Below are 8,012 nucleotides of genomic sequence, written 5' to 3'. Positions count from 1 at the left end.
TGAATATCGATGCAGTGCAGTGAGGTGTATGATCTATATCAAGTTATCTGCTTTCAGTGTGCGTTTTACAGTCTAACCGTAGTTATAGTTGAAAAACTTCCAAGTCTCAGTTTTGCAGTTAGCGATCTACACTACATCCACATACAAACAGACGTAACTCTTAGTGAGAGTGAGTCAAAAAAATATCGTCATCGAAAACAGTTTGACCTCTAACGCCATCTGTTGCACAAGCTGCTAGAATCTATGATGATTCGCTTCATCGCTTCTAGAAACTCTTCTAAAGTAGCAACCCAATAACCAGAGACCGGCGGAGTGAAAAACTGTCGAAATGGCAACGTATGAAAATGCATGAAATCGTGAAAACAATACTGGCAGCACTTGAACTTTTTGCTTGCTTCTTATGGATGCAAAAAGTAAACAAGTCGAAATGGAACCGCTTTTGACGGTTCGATTGGAAACAAGATGGCGTCTTCGCCGATCTCTTATTCTAGTATTTCTATTCTAAAGGAACCCTTTGAGTATCCACTATTACACCAACGCCAACTAAGCCTGCATTTACAAGCAACGCCTTCAGCATCGCTACTATGGTGATGCCTTGTTGATGCAAAACTCGAAGCATGACAATTAATTAGCAATTTGTTTACGCGAAAATAAGCAAAATGTTTATATCAATAAGTGTTGTTCAACGTGCATGGAAAGAATTCTTAAATCGTTTGAAAACTAAATAGATCGTTTATCGAAATTGGATTTGTTTTACAATGTGTATTCCCTGTCAACCATGTTATTGAGAATATTACTAACGAACAGGCTTATTCTTCCAGCTTCCTACTTCATCTTTGGGGATTAAAAGTCTTCGTACTAGGTGCGTCCATCTAGGAAATGAGACTTCATGTCAGCGCTTTCACTGAAAGACGGGTAACGGAATCATCCAAATGGTGTCTTATAGCTCAGTTTTCTTGTTCTACATTTAATCCATTTTACTAGTATTCTCTGTTGTTACTGCTTCCCTTTTGCACCCTTCAAGGCTACCAAAAATTATGATTGCATCCTAAACAGCAATGCTGGAAAATTTAAGTTGAATCTCGTCACTTTCTTTAAGCTTAATAAGGTTGGATCGGGACCGGGATGCATCATGACTATGCCTCAACCAATTACAGTTAGAGCGATTCCAGTCCGCTGCTAACCAATCTCTCATAATCCTTAAAAAATGGCATTAAGTTGTTTATTTTTTGCGCATCCGGTAGAGACGCATGCTATGCTCGTTGATCCAGTCGATTGATTTACGAGCGTCGAATACCAAGGTAACTGACTACTACACGGAAACAAATTTATACCCATAATCATGAATTAAAAATCATGAAAAACATCGAAATCGTGATTATAATTCATGATTCCAGGAACATTATTCATAACCGGTAATACTTCTAACACCCCGTTCCCAAGAAGCAAAAACGGCTGAGAAGTAGCACGCCTCGAGTTCGATCCCTGTGTTGAACTTTTTTTTAATTTTTCAATCTCAACAACCAAATCCTAAAGCATTGGATGCGTTACGCGAAAGTAAATCATGAATTATATTCATGGTGTATTTTCATAACATGAAAAAGTGATGGACTCACGAAATCATGAATCATTTTGTTAAGAAAATTATGTTGAGCTTTTTAGTGGAATGTCTTCACTTGTCATAAGACGAGTTTGGACAATCCCATTAATTTCCACCACTTAATTATACCTAGACAGATACGTATTTCGACCTCAACAGTAAGGTCGTCTTCAGTGTCTCGTACTTGACTCGACTTGGGATTGTACAAAGTCGTCTTATGACAAATGAATCATTTTTTCATTTCGGGGAACGGATATTTACCCGGATTTACCCTCCGCAGGCTGAGTCGCGCGAAATAATTCATGAACGATTAATTTAAATCAAGTGTTACTTATGTTTATCTGTGCTACAAATGTAGTTTAACAACAGTGCATGGGAGTATCAACTGACCATTAAAAAAAAACAACAAAGCATTATTTTTAACGTTTCCCGGTGCCGGTTTTCGGATTGGAAATTATCTCGACTTCCCTGAGCATAAAGCGCGTTCGCGACAAAATCTGGCCACCCCAAAACACGTATAACCAGGGTTTGTAATGCTCACTCAATCTCAGGAGCACAGGATGCTCCCTCACGAAAATTTTCGGGGAGAAATCGCTTTTCGGGAAAGAAAAACAGCCTGGAGAGTGATAACCATTTTTCGCTTACTTCGATTGCAGCCAAACGTTGGCACCATAAATGCAAATGGTAGTAGCTTATGTGGAACAAATAACTTAACGCTTTCATACAGATAGCGTGGTGGTGTGGCTAGAGTAAGCGCATCCCCACAGTTTTTATTGTTACTATTCTGGATTCGAATCCCAGGGCGGCCAAACAATTTTGTAATTGTTCTGCGATAATTCTTGCGAAACGTGAGTGAGAGGTAAAAGTGATGAAACGAAAAAGGATTTTCATCTGATTGGCAAGATTTTCGTTTATCTTTCCAGGCTAATTCTGGAGAAAAGATTGATGGGTGAAAGATGATCCTCAACATAAACATCGAAAAAATATTCTCCCTTGGCCCTAAAAACGCTTGCTCTGGTCTCATTGAAACGAAAAGTACCTCATCTACGAGTGAAATATCTCGTAGAGTAATGAACGTATGTCTGTACTATCAGAAGATATTTTATTTGTTAATATTACAAGTACTTAATGGATCATGTTGTCCAAGAAAGAGCGGGTTAGAAAATCAATTGTGTACAGCCGCCATGCAGGTCTAGGCTTTTCGATTCGAAATCTTGCTAAAAAGCTCTTGTTTTCTTGTAAGCGCTGTTCATAGAGTCTTGAAATAGTTTGATGCTTCTTTGACATCAATGAGGATGCCATGGAGTTGAACAAGAACGGTTTTGGGGAACCACAAGTAGGATGGGAAGGTGAAGCAAATAGTACAGAAGAGAACAAATCTTTCGAATCGAAATATTTCTTGGGAAGTTAAAATGTCCCAAATTTTAGTGCATATATCAAAGCATAGTCAGAGAATGAAGTCATATGAAGTAAAAACTTTCGGGAATCCCGAAGGTATTCCCGGGGGAATCCCGAAGGTATTCCCGGGGGAATCCCGAAGGTATTCCCGGGGGAATCCCGAAGGTATTCCCGGGGGAATCAGAAGGTATTCCTGGGGAATCCTGAAAGGTATTCCTGGGGAATCGAAGGTATTCCTGGGGAATCCTGAAGTATTCCAGGGGAGTCCTGAAGGTATTCCCGGGGAATCTGACAGGTATTCCTGGGGAATCGAAGAAGGTATTCAGAATCGGTATTCAGGGGAATCCCGAAGGTATTCCCGGGGGAATCCCGAAGGTATTCCCGGGGGAATCCCGAAGGTATTCCCGGGGGAATCCCGAAGGTATTCTCTCGGGAATCCCTGAAGTATTCCGGGGAATCGAAGGTATTCCGGGAATCAAAAGGTATTCCTGGGGAATCCCGAAGGTATTCCCGGGGGAATCCCGAAGGTATTCCCGGGGGAATCCCGAAGGTATTCCCGGGGGAATCCCGAAGGTATTCCCGGGGGAATCCTGAAGGTATTCCCGGGGGAATCCCGAAGGTATTCCCGGGGGAATCCCGAAGGTATTCCCGGGGGAATCCCGAAGGTATTCCCGGGGGAATCCCGAAGGTATTCCCGGGGGAATCCCGAAGGTATTCCCGGGGGAATCCCGAAGGTATTCCCGGGAATCCTGAAGGTATTCCTGGGGAATCGAAAGGTATTCCTGGGAATCGAAGGTATTCCTGGGGAATCGAAGGTATTCCCGGGGGAATCCCGAAGGTATTCCCGGGGGAATCCCGAAGGTATTCCCGGGGGAATCCCGAAGGTATTCCCGGGGGAATCCCGAAGGTATTCCCGGGGGAATCCCGAAGGTATTCCCGGGGGATTCCCGACGGTATTGCCGGGGGAATCCCGCAGGTATTCCTGGGGAATCCTGAAGGTATTCTGGGAATCCTGACAGTATTCCTGGGGAATCCTGAAAGGTATTCTGGGGAATCCAGAGTATTCCTGGGGAATCGAAGGTATTCCTGGGGAATCACGAAGGTTTTCCCGGGGGACTCCAGAAGGTATTCCCGGGGGAATCCCGAAGGTATTCCCGGGGGAATCCCGAAGGTATTCCCGGGGGAATCCCGAAGGTATTCCCGGGGGAATCCCGGAGGTATTTCGGGGAACTGAAGGTATTCCTGGGGAATCCTGAAGGTATTCCTGGGGAATCGAAGGTATTCCTGGGGAATCCTGAAGGTATTCCCTGGGAATCCTGACAGTATTCCCTGGGGGAATCCTGACAGTATTCCCTGGGGAATCGAAGGTATTCTGGGGAATCCTCAGTATTCCCTGGGGAATCCTGAAGGTATTCCTGGGGAATCCTGAAGGTATTCCTGGGGAATCGAAGGTATTCCTGGGAATCCTGAATAGTATTCCTGGGGAATCCCGAAGGTATTCCCGGGGGAATCCCGAAGGTATTCCCGGGGGAATCCCGAAGGTATTCCCGGGGGAATCATAAAGGTATTCCCGGGGGAGCCCCGAAGGTATTCCCGGGGGAATCCCGAAGGTATTCCCGGGGGAATCCCGAAGGTATTCCCGGGGGGATCCTGACAGCATTCCTGGGAATCCTGAAGGTATTCCTGGGGAATCCTGAAGGTATTCCTGGGGAACCTGAAGATTCCCGGGGGAATCCCGAAGGTATTCCCGGGGGAATCCCGAAGGTATTCCCGGGGGAATCCCGAAGGTATTCCCGGGGGAATCCCGAAGGTATTCCCGGGGGAATCCCGAAGGTATTCCCGGGGGAATCCCGAAGGTATTCCCGGGGGAATCCCGAAGGTATTCCCGGGAATCTGAAGGTATTCCTGGGGAATCCTGAAGGTATTCTGGGGAATCCTGAAGGTATTCCTGGGAATCCTGAAGGTATTCCCTGGGGAATCCTGAAGGTATTCCTGGGGAATCCTGAAGAGTATTCCTGGGAATCTGGTATTCCCGAGGGAATCCCGAAGGTATTCCCGGGGGAATCCCGAAGGTATTCCCGGGGGAATCCCGAAGGTATTCCCGGGGGAATCCCGAAGGTATTCCTGGGGGAATCCCGAAGGTATTCCCGGGGGAATCCCGAAGGTATTCCCGGGGGAATCCCGAAGGTATTCCCGGGGGAATCCCGAAGGTATTCCCGGGGAATCCTGAAGTATTCCTGGGGAATCTGAAGGTATTCCTGGGGAATCGAAGGTATTCCCGGGGGAATCCCGAAGGTATTCCCGGGGGAATCCCGAAGGTATTCCCGGGGGAATCCCGAAGGTATTCCCGGGGGAATCCCGAAGGTATTCCCGGGGGAATCCCGAAGGTATTCCCGGGGGAATCCCGAAGGTATTCCGAATCTATTCGGGAATCCTGAAGGTATTCAGGAGAATCCTGAAGGTATTCCGGGAATCCTGAAATATTCAGGGGAATCCTGAAGGTATTCCAGGGGAATCGAAGGTATTCAGGAGATCGAAGGTATTCCTGGAGATCCTGAAGGTATTCTGGGGAATCGAAGGTATTCCCTGGGGAATCCTGAAGGTATTTGGGGAATCGAAGGTATTCCTCAAGGGAATCCTGAAGTATCTGGGGAATCGAAGGTATTCCTGGGAATCCTGAAGGTATTCAGGGGAATCCTGAAGGTATTCAGGGGAATCGAAGGTATTCCTGGGAATCCTGAAGGTATTCATGGGGAATCTCTGACAGGTATTCCTGGGGAATCCTGAAGGTATTCCTGGGGAATCCTGAAGGTATTCCTGGGGAATCCTGAAGGTATCCTGGGAACCTGAATATTCCTGGGGAACTTGAAGGTATTCCCTGGGAATCTGAAGGTATTCCTGGGGAATCCTGAAGGTATTCCTGGGGAATCCTGAAGCAGTATTCCTGGGGAATCTGAAGGTATTCCCGGGGAATCCCTTGAAGGTATTCCTGGGGAATCCTGAAGGTATTCCTGGGGAATCCTGAACAGTATTCCCGGGGGAATCCCGAAGGTATTCCCGGGGGAATCCCGAAGGTATTCCCGGGGGAATCCCGAAGGTATTCCCTGGGGAATCGAGATTCCTGGGGAACCTGAAGGTATTCCTGGGGAATCCTGAAGGTATTCCTGGGGAATCCTGAAGGTATTCCTGGGGAATCCTGAAGGTATTCCTGGGGAATCCTGAAAGTATTCCTGGGGAATCGAAGGTATTCCTGGGGAATCGAAGGTATCTTGGGAATCGAAGGTATTCCTGGGGAATCCTGAAGGTATTCCTGGGAACCTGAAGTATTCCCGGGGGAATCCCGAAGGTATTCCCGGGGGAATCCCGAAGGTATTCCCGGGGGAATCCCGAAGGTATTCCCGGGGGAATCCCGAAGGTATTCCCGGGGGAATCCCCCAGGTATTCTGGGAGGTATTCCTGGGGAATCCTGAAGGTATTCTGGGGAATCTGAAGGTATTCCTGGGGAATCCTGAAGGTATTCCTGGGGAATCCTGAAGGTATTCCTGGGGAATCCTGACAGTATTCTGGGGAATCGAAGACCTGGGGAATCGAAGGTATTCCTGGGGAATCCTGAAGGTATTCCTGGGGAATCCTGAAGGTATTCAGGGGGAATCGAAGGTATTCAGGGAATCGACAGGTATTCAGGGGAATCCTGAAGGTATTCCTGGGAATTGAAGGTATTCAGGGGAATCGACAGTATTCCTGGGGAATCCCGAAGGTATTCCTGGGGGAATCACAGTATTCCTGGGGAATCGAAGGTATTCCTGGGGAATCGAAAGGTATTCCTGGGGAATCGAAGGTATTCAGGGAATCCTGAAGGTATTCAGGGGAATCGAAGTATTCAGGGAATCAGAAGGTATTCAGGGGAATCGAAGGTATTCCTGGGGAATCTGAAGGTATTCCTGGGGAATCCTGACAGATTCCTGGGGAATCCTGAAGGTATTCCTGGGAATCGAAGGTATTCGGGGAATCGAAAGGGGAATCCTGAAGGTATTCAGGGAATCGAAAGTATTCTGGGGAATCCTGAAGTATTCTGGGGAATCCCGAAGGTATTCCCGGGGGAATCCCGAAGGTATTCCCGGGGGAATCCCGAAGGTATTCAGGGAATCGAAGGTATTCAGGGAATCGAAAGGTATTCCTGGGGAATCGAAGGTATTCCTGGGAATCCTGAAGGTATTCCTGGGGAATCAGTATTCAGGGAATCGATATTCCCGGGAATCGAAGGTATTCCTGGGGAATCAGTATTCAGGGACTCGAAGGTATTCAGGGGACTCCTGAAGGTATTCCTGGGACTCCGAAGGTATTCCTGGGATTTGAAGAGTATTCCTGGGAATCCTGAAGGCATTCCTGGGAATCGAAGGCATTCCTGGGGAATCATAAAGGTATTCCCGGGGGAATCCCGAAGGTATTCCCGGGGGAACCTCGAAGGTATTCCCGGGGGAACCCCGAAGGTATTCCCGGGGGAGCCTCGAAGGTATTCCCGGGGGAGCCCCGAAGGTATTCCCGGGGGAACCCCGAAGGTATTCCCGGGGGAACCCCGAAGGTATTTCCGGGGGAGTCCCGAAGGAATTTCAATCAAGTCAATTTTTATTATATATGTGAATCAGAATTTTTCATTCGTACATTCAAACGTAACAAGGATTGTACGAAAAGCGATTTTTAGTAGAAAAATTGTTTTGTAAATATAGTAAAAACTATGAGGTATCAAACAAATGTATCTTCTGCAGAGTTTTGAATTACTTGGAAACAAAATTCAAAAACAAAAATATTATATTCAAACTTATGTGAAAATTACAACGAAATCGATTGTTCCACTACTGAGAACCAGGCTGTCAAACTCGATATTTTTTATGAAAAATGGCCACCTATTATATTGTCCAGCAATGTAGCCAGACCATACTGAAGGTGGCTGGTATACCGAGCAGAACAGAAGCAGGTATACCGAGCAGAAAATAACTCATTAACACCTAATTGT

This window comes from Armigeres subalbatus, chromosome 1, assembly GCF_024139115.2.
Source record: "Armigeres subalbatus isolate Guangzhou_Male chromosome 1, GZ_Asu_2, whole genome shotgun sequence".
Lineage (NCBI taxonomy): Eukaryota > Metazoa > Arthropoda > Insecta > Diptera > Culicidae > Armigeres > Armigeres subalbatus.
The sequence above is the reverse complement of the archived record's forward strand: the minus strand, read 5'-3'. Positions refer to the sequence as shown.